A 26,214-nucleotide genomic window follows, 5' to 3' on the forward strand; every position below is an offset into this window, starting at 1 on the left:
TTTTTCAATTTTTAAAATCCTTTTCTGATTTTTTTCTTTGTCCAAAGTACATAGATGTTCACCCCATCACTAAAGTCTGTTTTCCCTTGAGGAACTGTACTAAGGAAGGAAAAATCGCCTACCTAACAAAGATATAGCTGTTTCTGCATTCTAAGGCAGGAAATATCATGCATTTCAGCCATAAGAGTATATAAGTAGGGCTTCCCTGGTGGCTTAGGGGTTAAGTCTTAGGGCTATCACTGCTATGGCCTTAGTTCCATCCTGGCCAGGGAGCTGACCCACATGGCACAGCAGACCTCTCCTGTCTTGCCTGCTGCTCCCCTGAGCAGTGTATTTCAGTGGACTGGCCTGTTCTTCTCCCTACTCTGTCTCTGGTGACTCCTCTCACTCCCTTCTTTACCCCTGCATCTCTGGCCTATACCTTAGTTCTTCTAGGCAAAAAAAAATATATATATATATATATATATATATATATATATAATTAAATATCTTTTCATGTGCTCAAAGCAAGAGATTCTATAGGTGAATTTCTCCTCAAATTTTCAGTAAGAAATGTTACAGATGTGCTGTTACCTTCTTCACTTTATGTTTGGCATGTATGTCTCCTTGCATAGTCAGCAATTTAAGTGGTTAAAAGCCCTGTTTATGGAATCAGTAAGTTTATCTATGTTCAAATGCTGGCTGTGCCACTTAAAAGACAAATGACATTGTTTTGTGGGATGCCATCCTGTCAATGGAAATGGTTATTACCCTGAAGATGCTCATCTGGAACCATACTACTTGTGGGAGCCCCTCCTCCCTCCGGTATTTACTGGACCTGTACTCCTGTTGTACCTGGGCAGGCACTTATGGTTCTTATTAGGATGGCAAGAAGCATTGGAGCAAGTGAAGAAAGAAGGTTTATTAGTTATTAGTCCAGACGGAACATGGCATATCTGGGGTCACACAGTGAGATTGGGGTGATGGGAGAAAGATAACAAGGGAGGAAGAATTGAGATTCTGCCTTATTTGGGTCAAGGATGGAGAATGTAGGGTTTTGGAAGTTTCCTGTTTATTGGTGAATTTAAACCATAAGAACAGGAATTAAACCACAGGAAGGAAGAGACATTTCAGCTGTCAGGTGACCCAGAATTTTCAGAAAGGGGAACTTCCTGGTGGAGCAGCCTGACTTTACCTAGTTGTGAAGCTGGCAATGTATTTATTCAAAATGGATGGCTTTGAAGTGAATCAAAAGCTTAATGTTAGACACATTATAATAAAAAAAGTTAATTGTCAGATACAACAGAGCTACAATAAATTACCTGCCTCTGTCTCAGTTTTTCTCTATAAACTGAGGATAAAAACAGCACCCCTCTCTTAACAATCTTATAAGTATTATATTAAATAACAATTACATATATATTGGATACTGATTACAAACATGTCCTGGCAGTCTCAGTTTATACTAATTTCCTGGTATAGAATAATTTTATAGCATAATATTTTTATCGAAGTACTGTTGGTTTACATTATTGTCAGTAGTTTGGAAGTATAGTTTTTGCTGTAGATAGATTTTAATAGTGACATCTTCCATTCTCGGAAATGAACACACTACATATTAAATTCTTGGAAAAGTGACTGTCAAAAAATAGCGGCTCATATATATTAGCTTATATTTTACTACTAGTATTATTGGTATTGGTACTGATTAGCTTTATAATGACAAATATTAATAACTCCTTAATAAGACTTGGAATTTGATAAATATTTCAGTGAGTTTATTTTCCCACCCTTCCTGATTTAGATAGCACAAGTTGTTATATGAATGGAAGCCTCTGTCTTTATGTTATTTCTATTCTGCATGACACTTAGCAAGCAACTTTATAAATATTTAGGAATGTATTCCCTGAATAAGTAATCTAATTATATGACAACTAAATCAGTTGAGATCCTATGATGAAACTGTGGGAAAACACAAGCCAATCTGGTTTATAATAAGATAAAAAAAACTATGTTGAATAAAAGAAAGCCTCGAAAAGAGTTAGGCTCAGGTAAAGTTTGTTCCAACCAATAAATCAATATACTTTTCTAAAAACATTTTCCTCCATACTCATTCCATCCTCCAATAGGTTGAATTTACTCTCTGATTTGTCTTGGTGGCCATTAAGTAGCTTTGATTTTCCAACTTTGCTGGTAAAATAGTGGCAGCAGTTTTGGACTTTAGAACTTAACACCGTGTCTCGCATGCATGCTCACTGGTATAAAGTGGGCCCATTAGCCCAAAGCCTACAAGTATGAATTAAATTTGCTTCTTTGTATTAAATGTCCTCAGTTATTTTGCAGAATTTTATTTTGTGTATTGGGGCATTTTTTCTTCTCTAGACTTAATCACATAAACAAAAATTCTCTTAAGCATATGTATAAGAACAGAGTGTTAGGGTATTGGTTAAAAGTTGGTGCGAACATTTTACATATATCAATACCACAATTCTCAAACCCTCACCAAATATTTAATATGTGATTCAATGTTTAAAAATGATAGTTTCACATTTATGATATTACATCAAGCAGTTACCCATCATTTTATAGTATTCACCTTGTTATGAAGAAATGAAATTTGTACACTTAAATATGTATCTGTTAATATTATTAGATCATGAATCAAATATACCAAATATTTCACAATATATACTATGTAACATAATCTTTGCAAATAGCACCTTTTATAAATTTGATATTAGAGAGTAGGATTAACTTCCACATCATAAATTACCCTATGTTATTCTTTTTAGGTTTGTAATATTATAAATTTATCTATATCATATGTAAGTGGCACAACATTATAGAAAGATTCTAGTATACAGAAGTGCATGTTTGGCCTATATGTGATTACTGATTAAAATTAATCTTTGGTTGAAAAGACCTTTTATTGTCAATTACTTGATTTTCAACATTCAGCAAAAAACGACATAAAAATCAACATTTCTTGGGCTTACCCTGGTGGCGCAGGCAGTTGAGTGCAGCTCTGTGAAGCTGTCTGCAGCCTCTGCAACGTGGGTTCGATCCCGGGCGGCCAAGGGGATTCCCAAATGGTGCAGCAGACCTCTCCTGTCTCACCCACTGTTCTGTTCCCCGCTCTGTCTCTGGTGAATCCTCTCACCCTCCTGCTCATCTGGCCTGTACCCCAGTCCTTGTATGCATGAATAAATAAATCTTTAAGAAAAAACAGCAACATTTCTTCTCTCAATGCTCACTTAAAAACTTGTGGCTAAATGAAGTAATTGACTCTTCCTGCATAAATTCTTATTGTTGAATCAGGCAACCAAAAGGGATTCTAATAATAGTAACCAAGGAGTTAAAAAAGCAAAAAATTTGAGTTCATAATACAGACTTGCATCAATAGGAAATAAAGAATATTAGATTTTTATTGAGTTTCATGTATTATCATTATTGCACATTGAAATTGATAGATTAATTTAGTTGAGAACAGTTGCTGTTTTTATGTTAGTGAGTAATTCTCTTACAAAATTCAGAAAAAGGAAACTGATGACTTCAGCTTTGACCATTTGCTTATGATTAAAAGCAACTGATTCCTCTCAGGCAATAAACATAACGCAAAGATTCGCTCCATCTAAGCAATTATAGCCAACCTATGAGTATGTCCCTTCCCTATCAGAACTCATTCTATGCTACTATCTAAACCTCACAGCCAAATAGCAAAGGGGAAAGAAAAAGAAACTGAAACATGAAATACCTGACTGTTAGAGAAAAATACATTTGTAAGTTTGAATTGAATACGTTTCTTAGTTTTTGTTCTTCCATCTTACCTTTTGCATCAGGACAAGAAATAAAGGCCATAAGTTACAGCTTGAAGGAACTTCTGAGGAAGTTGAGTTTTCACAACATCTTGAAGCCCAAAGTAGATATCAATGTCCATTATTCCTGGCACCAAGTGATAACTGAGGAACCACTGTAAAAGAGATACAATGGATAAGGGCTGTTTACTTAAGGTAAGGTGTGGGAGTGCCTTTCTGTCTTAATTCAGGAAGAAGACAGGAAACATCCCTGGGGGACTGACTTGCTTCCTTGCTTATAATAGCATGAAAACTAACTTTGCATTGAGAATTCTAGAAATAGATGCTTCCTCCAAGACCTCATCAGAACAACTGATGAACAACCTTATTGAACAACTTACTGTGTCCCCAAGATTATAAACAGAAATACACTCTTATGCAGCTAATCTGTCAGTGACCAAAAAAGTGCCAAGCACCTGAATTCTATGGATTTTGAAGAAGTCTGAAGAATGAAATATCTATGAGCACATAAAGAGCAAAGAGACCCAATTAGGGAGCTGAGAAAACAAGTTGGAAATTAGCAGAGAAGAATAGTGTTGAAGCAGCAATAATGGAACTCAAAGAAAAACAACATATTTTCAAAGAGACTTAATTATAGCCCCAATGAGAGTATTCACAATACCAAAGCAAACACTGGGAGTGCATATGTCACAGATTGGAGAAAAGAGAAAATATTGCAAATTAACAGTGAATTTAAGGACAGAGTCCTAGGATCATTGCTCAAATGTAAGAAATGTTAGAAGTCGATAAAAACTGATGGATTATCAATAATGTAAGAAATGATTTAAACATTTCTCAAAACTGAAGTATGTAGATCTTCATTTAAATCATCTCACTGAATTCCAAGGACTTCCAAGGAGAAAAGAGAAACAAAGGTACATGTATGAATAATCATAAAAGATAAGAACAAAACTTAACAGCTTTCCATACGCAAAGAAGATATTTCTTACTGTGAACAATTTTTTCAGTGTTGGATATTGAATTTCAGTATTGAATATTCAGTATTGAATTGCAATGTTAAAAGCTAAACAAACAAAATGTGGTGTCATATATATATATATATATATATAGTTGCACAAAAAAACTGTAATTAAGGGTCATGGAAAACAACATGTAATTCCAGTAGTGATAAGTACAATATTAACAAAACTTAGAAGTCTCTCTATGTCTTATTTACTTATTTATATCATTATGATTTACTATTATTTTACATCTTTTTTTCTCCCCTCAAGTGCAGTCACCGTAGTTTTCCCACCAAAAAGTACCCATAATCCCATATATTTTATTTATTTATTTTTAAAAGATTTATTTATTTATTTATACAAGCACTGGTACATTCAGAAGCACAGGAGGGTGACAGAATTCACCAGAGCCAGAGCAGGGAGCAGAACAGGCAGACAGACGAAGTACACTGCTGAGGGGAGCAGAAGGCGGCAGGAGAGGTCTGTGCACCATGTGGGACCCTCGCCCGGCAGCCGGGTATCAAACCGGCACCGCAGAGGCTGCGGGCACCTTTGCAACCCAGCTCTCAACTGTTGCGCCACCAGGGAGGTCCTAGTCCTATATATTTTAAATATACCTAATCTTAAATATTAAAATTCAGGCATAAGTATGATTTTTAATGTATTATTTATAAAAGGAAAAAACGAAATGTTTTCTTAAATATTCTAGTATTTCTGAACCTTTTATCCTTGTTTTCCTCTATGACTAAAATATGCCTGTCCCTGCAAAGTACATAATATACTCCATTTTGATTTGTTATGAGTCATGCATTTTCTTGCTCTGGAGATTTGTTAGCAAAAACCACCAACATGCATAATTTTGTTTACCATCTCCATTTTTGTTACCATTACTTCTCTTGGCACATTTTATTTTATTATTTATTTTTGGAGTTAGGAAACTGTTCTAATTTTTATTCACAAAATTATTAATCAAAACAGCAAAGGTAGATTTGCAGTCATATGCCAATAACAAAACAGGAATAAAACAAATGTTTCAGAGACATCTTGAAATGTTTCAAAGGGCATACGCCAGGCTAAAAAATTTGCAACTGGGGCTGCAAAATAGTTTGTATTCATTCCTATTCATTCATTCATTTTTCAATATTTTTTTCCTTATATTTGTCTTTCTCTATTTCAACTTGTAGAGATGTGGCTTTGCGTTGAATATTTTTTTTCCAATCTTTCCCCAGTTTTAGACTGCTATAACCACCGTGCTCAGGTGAACGCACATGTTAAACATGTTTTTTTGAAAAATTTTATTTACAGTCCTGTTCTCCCAGTGAAAGAATGTGGGCAATAAGGGACTTTCTTCTCTATTCATTAATTAGATTCCTATCACTTATCACAGTGACAGGCTTATTTCAAATGCTTAAAGAATACTTGTGAATTAATACATGAAAATTTGTTTAATTGAGTACTCTTCAGAGGAAGAAGTTTGAATTCCAATGTGGCTATTAGAGAAATTGATAGATTTTACTCTCATCTGTGTAGTCATGATTATTAAAGTTCCTGCTATAATTTGAATTCATGTGCACAAGGTACATATAGTAAATTAACACCAATTCTTTGAGTCATAAAATTTGGAAATACAACTTCATAGAATATTAATTTTTTTCCATTTGATAAAATTTTATATCTTCCATCCATCATTTAGGATTTTGTCTGATGTATATGCAAATGCCTAACACTGTAGAGATTTAGTCAACTATTACATCATTGGATCCATTTATTATTCTTGACCATGATGAAATTTCTATTTCAATCTAAATATATAATTTTTATTTTACTTATTAATTTTATTTTTTGATCTATCCTAATAAAATTCTCTCCTCTCTCTTGCCTTTGTCTCCTTCCCTCTTTTCTGTAAATTCCTTATAGCTGGAAATTAAAAGCAGCATTATTTCAGCTGTTATCCAGAATAAATTCTGTAACCAAGAGCTGAAAGTAATTCAATTATTATACATAAATATTTGTAAAGAAGATGCTTGAAGTTTCCATACCCATCTTTTGTTTTGGGAACATGGGCCAAGAGTACTGAAAATGCTGTCAATTGCATAACTGGTTATTAGGATACAATCAAGGGTAACTTGAAGTCCTCACAAATTCTTTCTGTTCATATAGTAACAGATCTGGGATAAGATGGGATGTACTTTTATCTCAGGCCTATATCTTTTCATATTTATATTCATATGTGACCAAGGGACATTTAAATGCTTTGAAAATCACTCTCACTTTACGGTTCCAATTACATAGAAACAATGAGTTTCATTTACCACACTTTTCCAAAGTCACTAAAATGTTTGCTCTGTTGCAATAAAACAAGGGATGTTGATTGTTGAGAAATGGGAAGTAAATGTAGAACCAAAGGTCATGCTCGGGCCAAAAATAATACATTGAAATGAAAGTTTATAATACTAGCATTCATATAAAATAAAATTAACCATGAAAATTCACAATAAGCCAGGCCTATGTACAAAGTATAGCAGAGAAAGACCAGTCCTAAATGAATCCCTCGGAAACTATGCAGACCACCTCTCTGAGTGAAAGATGAATTATGAAACACTTGTATTTGTTAAATTTATTTAAAATGATTGAAATAGCAAGCACACTTTGGCATATATTCAGTCACTTCAGGGTACTGATCTGTCATTAGTATTCAGTACTAATGCTTGTGGGCACATTTTGTACATAAAATAATCTTTCTTTTTCTAGTGATGTGAATGCAGTATTGTTTCCACATGCATACATTCCTCTATAGGCTTAATGAATGTATTCGTTTGTTGGCAGGTGCATGGAAGTATTGTTAGATTGAATATGTGATTGATTGTTCCTTTTTCAGAAATGCAAATCAAATGTTCTTAAAACAGTTTTAGCTTACCTTCTGAGGATGCTAGGAAGGGAACACAATGTGATTCACACCCTTTGTAAGGATATTGCAAAAAATAGGCCCCCATTCTTCACCAATATATAATTGTATTGCTCAAGTGCTAATTTGAGCACTTTTGAGTGTACAACATTTTACATATAACCATGAGGCACAATGTATGTTTAGTAGGCAAATCACATATTATATTTTTGAAGTCCAGAGAATAATTTTTATTTAACAAATGATTGCTGAATATCTATGTGAGTCAGTACATTGTTGTAGATAAAGCAGTGACTAAAACATATCTAACTTCTCATAGCCTACATTCTAATGGAGATTAAAAATAAGGACTGCTAAAGATCATTTGATAATAATAAGTGATACGGAGAAAAATTAAGTAAAGGCAATGGGTGTTACCTAAGGTGCACTGTTATTTCTTTAAATAGTATAATCATATTTATGGATAATCATATTTATGGATGAAATGACAGAGTATCTGGCACATTCTTGAAAATAGTCTATGGTGCCACGCAGGGAAATAGAAGGGGATGCAGATTAAATAAGATTGACTTTGATGTGATGATTTTGATCCCTAGAATGTATGTTCATGGATCCATAAAACTGTCTTCTCTGCTATAGTATATGTGTGAAAATATTCATAATTAGTTAAATATAAATCTTCACAAAGTATTTCTCTGAGACATTGACATTAAAGAACTGAAAGAGTTGAAAAATACAGTTGGAGAAACAGTAATTACAGATGTTGAAATGCTTGCATGCCTAGAAGATTCAGGAAATAGTAAGTAATGTGCTGCTAGCATGGAGTGAGAGAAGTTGAGAATACTGGAGATGACATCATATAGGGAAGCAATGACCCAGGCTGTATATAGGCAACATAAGAATTTTTCTATTAGTACTATTGTAGAGTTTCAGAAAAAAATTACAATCTGACATATTTTAAAAGCATCACTTAACTGCATTTAGACTACATCAAATGCAAATATAAAAGGAGACTAGTTGGTTGGTCATCTCAAAATGTAGGTGATGGTGGCCTTAGACCATGGAATATCAATGAAGTTAGCAAGAAGTGGTTTGACAGTACATGTTGCCAGATAGCACCAATAGGGTTTGTTGAAGGAATAGATGTGGGTTATGGCTTATATAAGAAATGGATTCTAAACTGCAGAACTGTGCAATTTTCTATTATCTAAGCCAAAGACTATAGGGAGACTAAGTGAGAGGGAAAGATTGTCTTGGTGGTCTCCAGAAAGATAGTCATAGAGAAGGTGTTAGTATTTTGAGGATGGAAGGATGAAATTTCAGGGTCCCTCAGAGTTTTATAAATGAGAATTAGGGGTTAGAAGAGTGAGAGTATTACACTAAGTATGGAGGGCTTTCTTTTAAAAAATTGTTTTAGAAAAAGCTGAGAGGTTTTCATTTCCAAATAGTTGAAATAGTTCTAGTGCCGCCAAGGTACAAGAAACTGACAGATTGTGTTAGCACTTTGCAGTTTCTGGCAGTGCAGCTGAGTGGAAGATTATAACATTGTCCATAACATCATATGCATTTCTCAATCTGCAAATGTTGTAAATGATTAAAGAAAATTTATAGAAATTAGGGTTACAGGGACACTCAGAGACTTGATAATCATCATGCCTCTCCCTCAATTATTTGTTTCTTTTTTCAATTATTTGTCTTTCCCAATCAGACTTTTATAAACGTTTTATACATGTCGTATGCTGACAATATGGGAAGTTCATGGAAATATAATTTTGTCTATTTTAAAATGTGAAATGTGATGTAAAGAGGTTAATTAATTTGTTCATAGTTAAGACTAGCTGATATAAAACTGGGGCCAATTTTTACTTATACTATATCCTCTATTAATATTACTCAGTATATGTGTCTTAATATATAAAATTATTATACAATACAAATATATTTATATATTTCAATTTCCTACAGCTGCATTAAAAGTCATGCTAAACAAAAGCCATTGCATTGTTTATACATTCTCACCTCATAAATTCATGTCTTTATTTAATGATGAATGGGGACCTAGATTAGAAATTTTAATTGATTAGAAATTTTAATTGAACACCTGGAAATGTTCAGTCACATATCTAGTACCTGGGATGTCTGACTTTGAAGATTGGGTTCTCTTGAGTTTGCCAATCAGCAAGACTATCCATCCTCTCTACATAAAAGTAGGATTTCTTCCCAACATAATGATCTCTGCCTGGGTAACTGGACTTCCTAAATGGAGTCTCAGGACTCCAAAAATGAGTATTTCTGTGAACGAAGCCTGTTATTACTTAGCCTTAGAAGTCACGTTATACCTCCTTTTCGTGCTCTGTGAAAATGGCCACAAGATTCAAGGGGAGGTAACATAGACCTTCTTTCTTAAAATATACAGTATAACAATTATTTTATTATCTCATCACAAAATGGTGGCCATTCTCATCATCAATTTCTGTTAACCGATGCCATCCATAATTGGAAAATTTTTCTAGTCCCTTCTTCTGAATGTTTCAGAATTGCCCATGCTTCTTTAAAAAAAAAATAGCATAAGTTACAGGAAATAAATACCAATTTATATTGCTAATAAGGTCCAGGATAGTTCATTGATTGTTTACTAAATATAACACTAGTTAACTTGAACTGAAATAGAACAGTCATTTAAGCAGTGTGGTAAAGACCACCATGGGCTCACTTGTAAAAGATCTAGGAAAGTTTTTAGGGAGAGCATATGACTTCATCATGTTTTGAAAAAAAAAAAAATCAAACCTGTCCTTCCAGAGAGTGAGAGGAAAGCCTCATGATAGGAGGACCAGAATATACCAAGATGAGGCTTTGTATAGAGTATGGCAATTCTAATCATCTAAACATAGTCCATCATCTACCATTGTGGGGGTTTGATATTGGGATAAATTGTTAAATGAGATCTGGATCAAGAAGGACTTCACAGGAGCTAATAAGGAAGAGTGTTAACATATAACATAGATCTTTTAACTTTGGGAAGATCATGACTGGGGAAGTTAAATTATTTAGTACTAAATTATGTCCTATGTGAGGCAGAACCAATTGGAGAATTTATCAGATTCAAATTTTGATAAGAATATGGACCAGAAATAAGGATGATGTTTTCAAACAGGATATCTGTCCGTGTGTTTTTATCCTATTTTCTCATTTATAAAGCTCTAGTCACTTTCATATGGTGTTGCTATAACCTGGATTAAAATCTAATTCAAAAGCTATTTTTCTTTGCATCATTTTTCTTTTTTCTAGTTATGAACTTGGCTCAAAGAATAACATTTTCACATTTTTTGGCAGAAACCTGTGAAATTAAGTTAATCAGGTGTTTTAGTCATGTTTTTCAATTTTCTTTCTGTGTTTAATGATGTTTTGACATCTTAAAAAGCTTGTCCAATTGTCCCTTCCAAGGCTAGCCAATACTCAGAGAAAGCAAAGAGTTTAGGGGCCTGTGTTACAAATGCAAGCCAACAATCCAGAGTCTATAGACCTGTTGATTTGCACAAAATTTGAAGTATAATTAATAGGGTGAAAAAATAGAACATTCTTAAAGATTTATTTATTTATGCATACAAGGGCTGGGGTACAGGCCAGAGATGTGGGGGATGAGAAGATTCACTAGAGACAGAGTGGGGAGCAGAACAGGCAGACTGACTGAAATACACTGCTGAGGGGAGCAGTGGGCGAGTCAGGAGAAGTCTGCTACACCTTATGGGTTGCTCCCTGGCCGGCCGGGTGTCAAACTCATGCTGCAGAGGCTGCGGATTGCTTCATGGTGCGGTGCTTAACCCCTTGCACCACCAGGGAGGCCCCGAGATAGAATATTTTTATTCCAAACTTTGTGTTTATTTCATAGGTGGAAGAGTTATGGCTAAACTATAAATTATTATTTCACAGTGATTATAGCATATGGGGATATTAAGTTAATGACACATCTTTAAACTCATTTTTGTATTATGCATTCACTCAATAAATCAGTATCAAGGCTCTGCTAGACATAAATCTCTATCTATGCCAGAGATACAAAAGTGAACAAGAGATAGACATTTTATGCCTAAAGAACTTAATTTAAGTGTGGTGGGAAGACAGAAATCTAGTTATAGATAACTAAGAATCTAAGTAAATAATCTAAGAAATATATGATGAGGTTTTCAATGAAGAAGAGGTGTTTAATATTCTGAACTCAGAATTAAAATTTTAGAACTCCATTTTTGGAAATATGCTGGAGTAGATGACTCATTTTTTTTTTTTAGTGACAGTAATCTAGAACACTCAGATAAAATATTAAAATACCCTCCATCATCTAAAGGCACAGTTGAATTTAGAAGTGACTTTCTCAGGTGCCAAAGAGTGAACAAGGATTTGTGCCCAAGTAATGGAATTCCCTGAGGTAGAGGGCAGGGAAAAATGGCTCTTTCCAACACAGCAATTTAGCCATTAACATTAGGTACAGATAGGAGATGAAACTGACAACTATTTGAACTGGGTTCTTCTTAATAAACTTGTCCATATGAATATTTTCTCATTCAGTTACTTTCTCTTTCTCTAATCAACACCCTTCATTCCTTTCTAAATGCAAATACTCTGAGAATGGATCTCTGATTTTCTTATTGAATAAATTATTTCTCATTATTACTTAGCAGATTTTTCTAATAAACTAAGCTTTCTTCTTTTAATCCTAATCTTATCATGTTCTAAATTATTTAACATCTCCCTCACCTGAATAATCAGAGCTGATACCAGTACAGCAAAAAGGGATTTGTAGAATGGATTCCCTTTATCTCATTCCACTTAATCAATGCAAATAAAACCATATAGGAAAAACAGTGTAAGTAACTGATAAGAATAGCAAGAATTAGCTTCATTAATTAATATTACAGTCTTTTTTCATAGTCTAGTTCCTCACTTTAATTTCTTATTTATTTTGTTTAATTATTTTCTTTATAGCCTATTTCTTTAAATATTAAAGGAAATGAAACCAAATATAAAAATTTATTGAAGAACAACTATTGACTTTTGACTCCATGCTAAGTATTACTATATGTGCTTGAGGAAAATTATTTACATAATGAAAATGACCAACATCTAGAAATGTTCTTCAGAGAAATGTAGTTGGCACAGATTTGTATGGCCACAAATAATATTATTGGTGTTAGAGCAAGACTTACAAACTATCAGAGATATTGAATGCATGTTATAGTATTCATAATTGCATTGACTTTTTCTCAATCAGCCAAGGGAAAAACTGCAGGTAGCTGAAATGTATCCAAAAGGCAGCTGCTTAGACATGTCAGGAAACTAATTAAAAAGTTCCAAGATGAGTATGAAGCTGAGAGGCCAAGCTGAACATGTGAGAACCATGCTGAGTTTGATATGGCATGAATCACTACCAGTTTATTTTCCAGTAAGAAACAGCTCCCTTTATTACAGGGGCAATGACAGCTCACAAGGGGGCACTGGCCACAGAGCAGCTGAAGCCTTCCTTCAATGGAAGTGTCCCTGGTGGACACGCAGTGGTGAGATTTTGTGGTAAACATACCACAGATCATCATCATGACAGATAAACTCTGTGGAACCATCTAGTGACAGATTGCTTGTTAATGAATAGCTTGTTAATAAGTAGGACAACTGAGACTTGAATGTAGACGCTGAGTCAAAGGTCAGATCTGTCAATCTGTTTATCTTGAAATGTTTGTCCTTCATAGAGTTACTTCAGGTCCTCCTTAAATAGAGGGGGGAGTATATATGTTTCACATTTGAAGCAGATATTGATAGAGAAGTTTCTTTTCAATCAATCTTGGCATAGGAAAGTACTATATAAAATATAAAATGCCCTGACATTTGTATTATCAACCAATGTATATGCTAAATACATAAGCAAAAAATGCTTTAAAATATATCTTCTTTAGCCTATCAACATTATAATTACAATGGATAATTTTACTAAGTGGTCTGAGACTTGATGGTATTCCCAGCCAGGAGGTGAATAATGGAAGTAGGATTTTTGTTGAACTTTAATTGGTTGTTAAGCTTAAAGAGTTTTTTGAACTGAAGTTAAATAAGCAATTTCAAACATTTAACTGCAAAATGACCATCAAATTCCACAAGGTCACTGACTGGACTTACTAAAATGCTTTTGGATGTAAATATGCAATGCTGTATAAAGAGACTTCCCATGGCCTTCACAAATTTGAAGGTGTCTAGCTATATAAACATATTAACTCTGGCCTCCATCAGAAAATTAGTCTTTGTTCCTCATGCATTGCTATTTAAAGTAAATACATCATCATCTGACTGACTAGTAAGAGTTTATAAATTTTATCATTTCTTCCATATATATATAAATCTTGGATTGAAGTACATGGATAAAAGAAACTACAAGTAGAAAGCTCTAGAAAGGAGCTACGAACTGGTAAGACAATGCCAGCAGTATAAAGATAAACTTCCAGATAGTAACCGAGACTGTGTGGTGTTCCTTTAAATCCAACTACCTTCTTCTAGTGTATTTATGTATCTTCATTTGCAACGACATATTACGTATACACATTTTGTATACAGTAAGTCCTCACTTATTCTCAGGAGGTTCTTGAAAACTGCAACTTTAAGCAAAAGGACCTATAATGAAAGCATTTTTAAAACAGGGGAAGGAAGAGGACAAGGGACTATGGTGAGGGTTGACAGGTTGCATGGTGGTAGGAGAACTACAGAGTCTACACCTAAGTGTAATAACAGATTACTGTAAAAAAATGAATGATACAAGAAAATAAATAAATAAATTTAGAGGGAAAAAAGAGGCACAAAAAAGTCTTTCCCTCTGTTTGGAAGAAATTATAAAATTTATAAACTCTTACTAGTCAGTCAGATGATGATATATTTACTTTAAATAGCAATGCATGAGGAATCTTAACTTAGACTTCCTCACTTTTCCCAGCAAATATTAATAAAGATTTAGAAATGAAACTTTTAATCATTTTTTAAAAAGATTTATTTCTTTATATAGGAACCAGTGTACAGGCCAGATGTGTGGGAGGGTGAGAGGATTCACCAGAGACAGAGTGGGGAACAGAATAGGCAGACTGACGAAATACACTGCTGAGGGAAGCAGCGGGCACAGCAGGAGAGGTCTGCTGTGCCATGTGGGTTTCTCCCCAGCTGGCCAGAATTGAATCCATGCTGCAGAGGCTGCACACAGCTTCACAGTGCAGCGTTCAACCACCATCACCACCAGGGAGGCCCTAGAAATGAAACTCTTTTTAACAAAACATGTGTCCCTGCTCACATATAGACAATACAGATAGTATTGAGATGGAAACGACTCTCAGAAGAATTAAATTACTAGTGTATGGCAGATCTATGACCTGAATCTATCTGTGATAGGCTCTAAATACCTGTCCATAATTTCTACTACAGTATTACATCTCTACATAATTATAGCATAGCTTCCTGTTATCATTAACTGGCCAATTATCTTTTATTTATGACTGCTAATATATACAACAGTTCTATATGGTTGTCATGGCTAATTTTGTATTATATTGTCTAGAATAAAGGTTGCCCACATAACTGATAGACATTATATCTTGGTGTGTCTGTGAGGGTGTTTCTGGAAGAGAATATTAGCCTTGGAATTGGTAGGCTTGCATGAAGAATGCCACCCTTACCATGTTGAGTGGGCATCATCCAATCCTTGAGGGTAGGATGATGAAAGAACATCGTGGATCAAACAACATAAAATCCTTGAGGATTGGATCTGAAAAGAACAGAAAGGCTGAATTTGATGCTTGAGCCAGGATATCCATCTTTTCCTGCCCTCAGACATTGGTTTTCCTGGTTACTGTACCTTTGGACTGAGGCCCAAACATATACTGTCTCTATTCTACCCCATCCCTAGATCTTAGGTTGTAGACTGGGGTTTATTCCACAGTCTCCCCTTGTTTTCAGGACTTCAGATTTGGAAAAGAGCTCTACTCTTTACTTTCTTTGGGACTTCTGCTTGCAGAAGGCACATCATGAAACTCAGTCTTAGTGTGAGCCAATCCCTCAAAATAAGTTTCTTAGTACATCTTTCCCTATAGCCAATGGATCCTGTTTTATGGAGACTAATACAGAGATGGACAGACTTAGTCCATTTTATATCCAAGAAAGCTGACACTAAGAGTTTAAGTAGCTTGGCTAATGTTTTATAGCTATAAAGGCAGAACTTAACCCCGGCTCAGCTGTTCCATTGATTGCATTTTGCCTCTAAGAAAACAAGAACTCAAAGAACTCAAGATCTGAAGAGTTCTCTCCAAGTTTTCAATGAAATTAAAAAGGATAGCATCTTTACAAAGTCGAGTATAATTATATATTTTTCCTTTAAACGACTCTACCATGAAAACCGTATCTGTGAAATTATCTGAAAGTTCTATTCTTTTGAAAGCAAATTTCTATTAACCTTGTCAGAATGAATTAAAAACAAAGACTAACTCAGGAAGTGGAAGCTCATTAACACTTGGCTTAGGAAGACTTGAGTAGTCACAGGAAAACCAGAGTCTCCAACATTTCAGCTATTATTCACACTCTGCAACATCCTGCCAAGATTGAGCTAGTTCAAGGGTCATCAGGAGGAGAATACTCATCATTGGAGAGTCTTTTGAATGAAAAAGTTTCACCTTCCAAGTGGTGACACAATTGATAATCAATAGAGACAGGGAGTTAAAGCATAATCACAAAAGGAACCACTTAATATGAGTGATTACCTTTTTTATCTCACAGATAACAATAGAATAGAAGGAACCTAGATTTTACATCAGCAATTTCAATTAAGGAAGTGTTAACAATTGGGAAAAAAATCTCTACATATACATTATTGTTTAAAAATCTTTCAATATAAGACTTGACCTGCTTTAGTTATTATTAGCTTTAGCTCATTATTTAACTTTCATTCTTGAATAATGATGAATGTCAAAGTCCTAAGGTTACTGGGTTGACCAGGAATGTCTGCAATAGTCTTTGTATGCAAAAAGAATTTGTTCAGTGGTGACTTTTGGAATAAGACCTTAAAAAGGCATAAAAAAACTAGGTATAATGGAGACAAAGGTAAGTCTTTCTAATCCTCTCTCAATCTTTTTCTGAAGAGGGTAGACACTGGAAATGGTATGTGCATCCTTTATTCCAGCTCATCATTCAGCACATTAAAAAGCAAATGAGGGCCTCCCCTGGTGGCGCAGGTGATTGAGTGCCGTGCTGTGAAGCTGTCCGTAGCCTCTGCAGCGCCGGTTCAATCCCAGCCAGATGGCGAGGGTCCCACATGGAGCAGAAAAACCTCTCCTGTCGTGCCTGCTGCTCTCCTCAGCAGTGTTATTTTGTTGGTCTGCCTGTTCTGTTCCCCATTCTGTCTCTGGTGAATCCTCTCACCCTCCTGCGCATCTGGCCTGTACCCTGGTTCTTGTATAAATAAAATAAATCTCTAAAAAAAATAGCAAGTGACAGGCAACCAGAGGGAGGAGGAGAGCCTTTTGAATGAAGGCTTCTGAATGAATGGAGGGAGAGGGAGCAGAGGAAGGACAAAAACAAAAAAGGAAGGAACTCAAGGGTCTGTGGTGATGGACTTAGGGTTCTTTGGTGGTGGGTACACTATGGCAACATAGTGGGGGGGATCCTGTACTTCTATTATGGAAATGATGTCCACCAATAATAATTTCTTTAATTTTTTTTTTTTAAATCAAGGCGGAAAAAAAAAAAACCAGCAAACACCCAGCAACTCAGAATAGGTACGCCCGTGGTCTTCATATTAAGGACAGCAAGAACTATCCAAGTAAACCATGCTTGAAACTCTTCACAATGTTTCATTGTTATTTTATCTTTAAATTTTTACACTTAACATAAGAATAGAGGTGAGCATTTGTAAAGCTGTATTATTGTTTGTGAATAGGAAAACTCAACCCCAAGTGTTAATTCTACTACTAGAAATTTATAAACTTGCTGCAAAGGCAATAAAAATAATAATAGACTTTTTTTTAATGTGAAATAAGATAGATTGATTTTCTTGTACTTAAATGAGTATTTTGTTTATTGCAAAACGTGATATTAATTATGTATACATTTTTGTTATGTGAATGAAATTTTCTTAGATAATGCATCTGTTTCACTTTTTAAACTGAACACTATATTCTTATGATCCATCCATTGTGTTTTGCATACATTTAATCTGCTGCTTATAGCTGATATATTCTATGATGTGCATACACCACATTGGCACCTACTCTGCCAATCACAGACAACCAAAAATGCCTGCCTATGAGATATAATCTTTCAGCAACATCCCAGTACATCTGTCATATTCTGCCAAGATACCTCAAAATATAATTTATGATCCATAAGTGTGCCAGAATGTACTCTAGAATGATTCAACTAGTCTATGTTCACATTACTCGAGTATTTCCAGAATCCAAACCATTATTTCTATCCCACTAATTATTACTTTTACTCAGTCCTTGAATTACAAAAGAAATGACCTCCATGTTGGTTTCCCAGGATCCTCTTATCTTTTTCAATTAATTCCCATATCAGTGCCAGAGGGATTATTCACAATGACATATCTGATTGTGATAACTTCTTTTGCTTTCTCTCTTTCTGTGGATCTTATTTGCCTTTACAATAGATTCAAAATCTTTATGTATAATTTGTTTCAAACTTTCTCTCTTCCTCATTGTTTATGCCTCACCACTCATAGCCTCTTTTAAACACAGACACACATAAAGAACTATAAGCAAAGTGATTGTAAACCTCCCATATTCATAGTTTGGTAAATATTTATTTAATGATTCTACATTCCAGGCACTATACTAATCATAAAGTATGTCATGGAGAGCTATTTGGAGACAGCATCTTCTCACAATGTTTACATTTTATATTAGGAGACTGATAATAGACAAGTAACAAAAACAAACAAACAAAAAAGACTGTGCAAGGCCATGCATCTCTTTTACATATTTTTGTGACTGCATTTTATATATGAGATATTGTCTTCCTACCCTCTTCCTAGAATTATTATTCCTCTCTCTTTCTCTTAATCAAATTGCAAATTGAATGTTTTCCTCCTTCTCTACTGAATTCTTTTTTTCTCCAAGTTTCCTAAGTCAGAGACTATAAAAGGAATCATTCTTTTCATTTATGCTCAAAGTATAGTTTATATCCTTAAGTCATTCAATAAATATTTACCAAAGTAATTATTGATAGTTCATAATATTACATATTAGGAAATAATTGCATAATTTATTATCTATTATATGCTTAGTGAAAGGTCCATGCAGGAGGCCGGAATGCAAAAACCCACCAGGCAGCCCACCTGGGAGGAAGAGTGCGGAAGCCTGCCTAGAAAATTCAGACAATGAAACTCACCCGCCCTACAAATCTTTTCATGCCCCACAAATTTTTCCCACCTTACGAACCCAGTTTCCCACCTGATGTCACCTCACCCTATAAAAGCCTGCCTCCCCCTAGCAATGTGCATGACTTCACCGACCTCCACTTTGGGTCCGTGAGGTCTGCCAGGGGCGCAATAAATTTTCCCTTCATTTGAGAAAGTTTGGCCTGGCTCTCCTTTTCTTTACTGCGCCGAACCTTTCACTTAGTATTCCTAAGTATTAGAGTGAATTCATCCAAAATTGAGAAGCTGCTTTCTCTAGAAACTTTATAATCTACTTGCAGAAAAAAGCTAGAGCCTGTGGTTTAATATAAAGAAGACATACTGGGTGTAATAGTATGGGGATATGTCATAGATAGTCTGGAAAATTGTAGGTTGTAAAAGGCAGAGTAGAATGTAGGTAGTTGGAAAATATATGGAGCACATTTCCAGTATAAGACTGTCTAGAGTTCATTAAATGTGGCATTTGGGAAACATTGAGTTCAATTTAATAAACCTGTACTGAGTGCACAGAGTGTTCTGGACTCGGAGTAAGTGAATAACTAACCAAAGGCTAGTTAATGATAACATTTCAAATTTGGTGGAGAATTCTGTAGAATGTAGAATTCTATAGAAATGAAGACTCTCCACCATTAAGGATCAAGGTGGTGAGTGACACCCTTGAAAATCAAGAAATAAAGTTCAGCATTGTTTGTAGGCAATAGATTTGAAACTGAGGTATTCGATATGGTAAAAGCTATTCCAGGAAACAGGAACTTGATCATAATGTATATGAATATTATGGAAGGACAATTAATTTGAGTGATACTACCTCACACTTGTTAGAATGACTATTACCAAAAAGAGAAGAGGTAACAAGTGCTGGCAGGAATATGAAAAAAAGGAACTTATTAAACACTCTTGGTGGAAATGTAAATTAGTAAAACCACAATGGAAAATAGTATGGAGGATCCCCAGCAAATTAAGAATAGAATTACTACATGGTCTAGAAATTCTGCTTCTAGGTATATGTCTGAGAAATATAATCACTAGCTCATAAAGTTATCTCATCACCCCTAGGCTCATTGCATCTTTATTCATAATAGCCAAAGAATGAAAACGACTTAAATGTCTATTGACAGATGAATGGCTAAAGAAAATGTGACGTGATGTGATGTGTGTGTATGTGTGTGTGTATGTGTGTATTGAGCCCTAAAAGAATTTTAGACAACATGCCTTTCAGATAACATGAATGAAACTTAAGGTCACTGTACTAAGTGAAATAAGTCAGAAAATAACAAATACTTTATAATCTCATTTGCACATGGAATCTAGAAAAAGTGAACTAATACAATAAGGGTTAGATTTGTGGGTTTGGGGAAATAGATGAAATGGTCAAAGGGCACAAGCTTCCAGTTTTAACATAAATAACTTCCGGGGATGTAATATGCAGCATGACAGGAATTCTGTCACCACCATGGCAGATTAGTAAAGCCATTGTCTCACCTCTTCGTCATGGTTAAACAAAACAACATATATATATATATATATATATATATATATATATATATATATTTGAATAACAGTTCCTGAAAAGGGAGGACTGAAAGATCAATACTTTAAAAGAAGAGGGACAGAAAAATGTCAACGAGGGGAGGAAAAATCATGACGTAATTTCACCTGGAACACTAGGGGGGGGTACCATGTTTCTAGAAAGTCAGTGATGTATATTTAAAAGTTATTAAGAGAGTAATTTTAAAATTTCTCATACATTCAAAAAGTTATAAGTGTGTGAGCTGACAAATACATTAGCTGACTTTATTGTGGTAATAATTTTGCAATATATACATCTATTGGGTTGTTATACTGTACATAAACTTGCATAATTTTCATGTCCATTAAATCTCAATAAAGCTAGAAAAGAAGTCCAATCCTCTCATTTAAGCTTTATTACATCATTTTATCCCCACCCTTACCCTGCTCTCTACTAAATATTATTTATTTTTAAGTTCCCTTAGGCCATGATTGTTTCACTTGTCATAATGAAGTAATTAACTAATTTATCAACATTATTTAAAAAATGAAAAATGTCTTATTAATCTCATGCTTAGAAATCATGTACAAGAACATTAATACTTAGACCATGCTTAAATTACACTTGTTAGGATGTTTAGCTAATGTATCATCTAGAACACACTATTGAATACTCCATGTCACTGGTGTGTGTGTGTACTGGTTCCTGACTAAAGACATGGAAAGACTTACTTAGCAAAGGGTCCAGGAAACTTTGGTTGAATAATAGTATTAAAACATTGATTTCACAGGAACACTGGTGGTAAAGTATTGCTACTCTTAGGCGACCTCTAGAGTCATATCGTAGAATAGGAGAATGCCATTTAAGATTATGAATTCATAATGATTTTCCCAATTTTACACATAATATTGACCCCATATTTATGACAAGGTTTTTATCTTCCAGTAAGGCTTGCTTTCTATGATGTTAATCTCTAACTAAATGTATCATCTAAATAATAAAAGCTGAAAATACCATCAAAGCAATTATATATATATTTTAAATATTTACTGATTTATTTATTTATACAAGCACTGGGTACAGTCAGAAGCCTGGAAGCATTGAGAGAATTCACCAGAGCCAGAGCGAGGAACAGAACAGGCAGATCGACAAAATACACTGCTGAGGGGAGCAGCGGGCAGCAGGAGAGGTCTGCGCTCCATGTGGGACCCTTGCCGATGGCCGGGGATCGAACCGGTGCTGCAGAGGCTGCAGGCATTTTCGCAGCCCAGCGCTCAACCGCTGCGCCACCAGGGGAGGCCCAGAAATTATAAAAAAGAACAATAAAAACTGGTGTCTTTAGTAATTTAGTTGATGTTAAGGAGACTGACGAAACTATGGAAATATTATTGTGGACAAAATGAAGTGATGAAGGAAGGGCTGTGTGTGAAAAAAAATGGGAACATAATAGATATTACAGGTGTAAAGTGTCACAGACAAGAAATACTTAGGAAGCTCACACATATGTAAAGACAGAAGAGAAGCAGCCAGTAGAGAGAACATGATGTGAAATTCTGGAAAGGTAGGGGTTAAAACCGAAGAAATGTGGATATAGAAAATCTATGTGGAATGAGATCTAGAGAAAAGTATAGAAGTAATTAGTTTTCTAGAATAGGGTAGACAAAGCTTCCACATAGAGTCATAGATAGCGAGGTAGAGAAATATGAAACAAAGGTGGAGATAAAGCACTTTTCTCTTTGAAGAATCTGATTAAATTATGTAGTAATTTGGGGGAAAGCTCTGGAAAAAGCCCGTTGCTTGCTAAGTTTTAAAATAACAAATTAAAAATCTGTTAAGGGAGGGGTCTGGTTTAATATGGAATGAAGTTATTTTAAAAAAATCAAGTGTAATTGGATTTGATGTTTCATCAACAGTAATTTTGTGGTCTGGTCATAGAATAAAGTAAAAGATGGAGCATATCTACAAGTGGAATTAGAACATGTACCATTGAAGCTAAATGACTATAATTGTCTGCTCTCTCTCCAACTGCCTATGTGAAGTTGAAATCCAATAAATGGGACATTGATTACCTTAATGTATTAATAATAAATTCAGTGTCAACTGATTTTTAATCAGATTCTCCAACAGTTTAAGGTATTAGGAGATAAGCGATGTACTTCACACAAGGAGTGATTCAGATCCCTGAAGGACCTGCTTTGTAAATGTTTGCGATTGTGCTAATTACATTGGAATTGCATTGGGTTTTGATATTAATTTTAATGGACACAGAGGCTAATTCCCAAAGGAACTCTGATTTTTTTTTCAGCTCTCCAATACTAAGAAAAAGTTGAATAGATCAGAGCCATTAATTCACTTTCTAAACTTGTTTCATGGGATTGATTATTGGAGGAATTTGACTGACCAAGCAGCTAAAACAAATGACAAAATAATTTCATCCACATTTCAGTTTTGTCAGGAAAACTGCTTTATATATCTTTTAGTTCCTTTTTTTTGTTTTTGAAATGTTTCTTGACACATAGTAGGTGTTCATCAATATTTGTATTACGAAGAAATACCTCTCAAGCCAATTTTTTTGGCTAGTTTTCCATAACACAATTACTTTATAGTTTCTAGTTTCTCATTTTGATTTGTTTGCAGTGTGGTTTATAAATAATCCAGAAGCAATTAAGGTGTATGGGGTTCTGGCAATGACATTTTATATTAATTTGTACATTCTGTGATAGTTAAATTAACAACAGTATTTTCCTGTGCAAAAAAATTGTGACCTCTAGTGGAACTTATCTCTGATGTTGTCATATATCATGGGAAGCTATAATTAATTTTCTATCTTTATCGGTCACAAAACAATTCTGTCTTAGCCGAATTAGCAATTTTTAAGTAACTTTCAAGTCCAATAATTTAAGCACAGTAGTCTTGCTTCTGCTTGCTTTTCATGACGACTTGTGCTAAGAAAAATAATCTAGAAATACATGTTACCTTGAGAGGCAGTGTGGTAACCTTGTCTATTCATTTTCTACAGAATTTCTTGTATGCGGGACTAAATTTGAATGCTTATAGGAGAAAAACAATTAAGTACATTCAGCTGCTTTCCGTAAGCTAACATTTTATTTTTGAATAAAATGACGTCTTTGTATTAAAATTAAAATGACGTCTATAGTATTACCAAGCCAAATAGTATTTAGATGGAAAACATGTCCTGGTTAAATATCTCATTTATCTAATGTTTACAAAGTAACCTTTTAAATGGCTCTTTGGATGTATACATACATGTTAAATTTGGTTAACATTTTCAAAAATGAAATGCTTATCTTTATCTCTAACCGGTGTTATTCTCAGTGATTCCATTTCACTTAAATACAACTCCATCTTCCCAGTATCAAAAACACTGAAGATATCCTTGATTCTTTTCCTATTTGTTCACACTAGTCATTCAAAAATATCAGCCAATTCTGTGGACTATAATGTGACAATTATCTAATAGCAGACCTTGCCACATTATCACTTGCGTTACTAACCATGGCTTCATAACTAGTCTCTCTAACTCTATCTTTATTCCACTTTCTACCTACACCTGTTCTCAGAGGATCCTCCAAAAATGCAAGTTATTTACTGTCACTCAATTGCTAAAAGGCCTCCCCATGTAACAAAATCAAATCCCAAATTCTTTAACTGGCTCCAAGACCTGGCCTGGCAGTCCACTTTGGTCTAGAAGCAATCTGCAGCACAGTGTTCAAAATTCATGAAGCCTAATGCATCTACTTTTCTTTTGTTGTTTTTGCTTTTGTGTCAAATTTATGAAAACAGGCTAAGGCACATGTACTCCTATGTTTTCATTTAAGGGGCTCATAGTTGAACTCTTACATTTAGTTCTGATTCTCTTTGATTAAATTTTTGTATAACATGAATTTGTATAGAGTGAGAAGGTACAACTTCATTCTTCTGCCTTTGGATACCCAATTGCATTATTATATGTTTTCATTTGTCAAAAGTTATTATTATTTTGTAACACAGTTTGATATATACTATGGTTATATAAAATATAATGGAGACAGGGCTTCCCATGGTGGCACAGAGGTTGAGTGCTGGGCTGCGAAGCTGCCCGCAGCCTCTGCAGCACCAGGTCGATCCCCGGCCACTGGCGAGGGTACCACATGGCGCGCAGACCTCTCCTGCTGCCCGCTGCTCCCCTTAGCAGTGTATCTCATCTGTCTGCCTGTTTGGTTCCCTGCTCTGGCTCTGGTGAATTCTCTCACCCTCCCACACTGCTGGCTGTACCCAGTGCTTGTATAAATAAATAAATAAATCTTAAAAAAAAAAAAAGATGAGAAGAATTAAAAAAAAACATATAATGGAGACAATTATAACTTATGATAGAATAATTAGAGAAGATGGGATGGTTTGTGAACTGAGTTTTGAAAAGGGGTGATGTTGTCAAGTACCAAAAAAATGTGAGAAGGCCTCCCGTGGTGGTGCAGTGGTTGAGAGCTGGGCTGTGAAGCTGCCTGAAGCCTCTGCAGTGCCAGTTTGATCCCTGGTCGCTGGCGAGGGTCCCACATGGCGCGACAGACCTCTCCTGCTCCCGTCAGCAGTCTATTTCGTCAGTCTGCCTGTTCTGTTCCCCGCTCTGGCTCTGGTGAATTCTCTCACCCTCCCACGCTTCTGACTGTACCCAGTGCTTGCATAAATAAATAAATGAATCTTTAAAAAAAATCCTAAAAAAATGTGGGAGAAATTACAATACACTGACGGGAGATTCATTAATGAGCAAAAACAAAGAATGTGAATTTATGATTATTTTATGAACTGAAATTTATAAGAATATTTTGTAGTGTGAGGATCTTGGAGTGCAGAGGTCACAAGTAATATAAACAAGTGGATAGTACCTTTAAGAGAAGCACCCTGTAATCATAACCAGATGATAAAGTCCTCCAATGCCCTGGAGGATTAAAGGAATAGATTGTGTTCTTTTTACATTTAATTGCAATATTTCCTTTCATTAATTCACCCCCTTTTATTTTTGTATAGAAAAACTAGGGTGTAGGTTACAGGTATGGGGGCTGAGAGGATTCACCAGAGACAGAGTGGGGAGTAGAACAGGTGGATCTATCAAAATACAATGCTGAAGGGAACAGCGGGCGAGACAAAAGAGGTTTGTTGTGCCATATGTGGGTCAGCTCCCTGCCCAGGGATCGACCTCAGGCCACATGGTGACAGCCCTGAGATATAACCCACGGGCCACCAGAGAGGTGGCCAAATTCACCTCCTTTTCAAAAAAATAACTAACCATTCAATAGCAATGTATTTTAGCAGATCTGCCTGTTCTGCTCCCCACTCCACATCAGTATGGAGTTGCTTCCACATAGTACCCTAAAGAGATGGTTCCTCTTCCTGTGTTCTCAGAGTTTCCTGACTGATTGTATCTTTATGTTAATTTTTCTTTATATAAATAAGATTTATCAATTCTTATATGCCTGTGTAACTACTGTCACATATGTCAAGTTGTACTGTCATTTGTTAATAGTCACTTTGAAACTTCATGATGTGTATAAACTGTGGCAGGT

General features: G+C 35.1%; 2 long non-coding RNA genes across 2 annotated transcripts in view; both read right to left on the bottom strand.

Moving 5' to 3' along the window:
* The window catches only part of LOC129146795 (uncharacterized), a 55,251-nt gene extending 52,068 nt beyond the window's left edge, over nt 1–3,183 (bottom strand). Inside the window, exon 1 of the long non-coding RNA XR_008554023.1 lies at nt 2,976–3,183. This is a non-coding gene — a long non-coding RNA (uncharacterized LOC129146795). The remainder of the gene's footprint in view (nt 1–2,975) is intronic.
* A 628-nt stretch (nt 3,184–3,811) lies between these two features.
* LOC119257009 (uncharacterized) overlaps nt 3,812–26,214 on the bottom strand; it is a 298,118-nt gene continuing 275,715 nt past the window's right edge. The window contains exon 6 of the long non-coding RNA XR_008554022.1: nt 3,812–3,949. This is a non-coding gene — a long non-coding RNA (uncharacterized LOC119257009). The remainder of the gene's footprint in view (nt 3,950–26,214) is intronic.

This window comes from Talpa occidentalis, unplaced genomic scaffold (assembly GCF_014898055.3).
Source record: "Talpa occidentalis isolate TD23 unplaced genomic scaffold, MPIMG_talOcc4v2.1 talOcc4.4, whole genome shotgun sequence".
In the NCBI taxonomy this organism is placed as follows: Eukaryota; Metazoa; Chordata; class Mammalia; order Eulipotyphla; family Talpidae; genus Talpa; species Talpa occidentalis.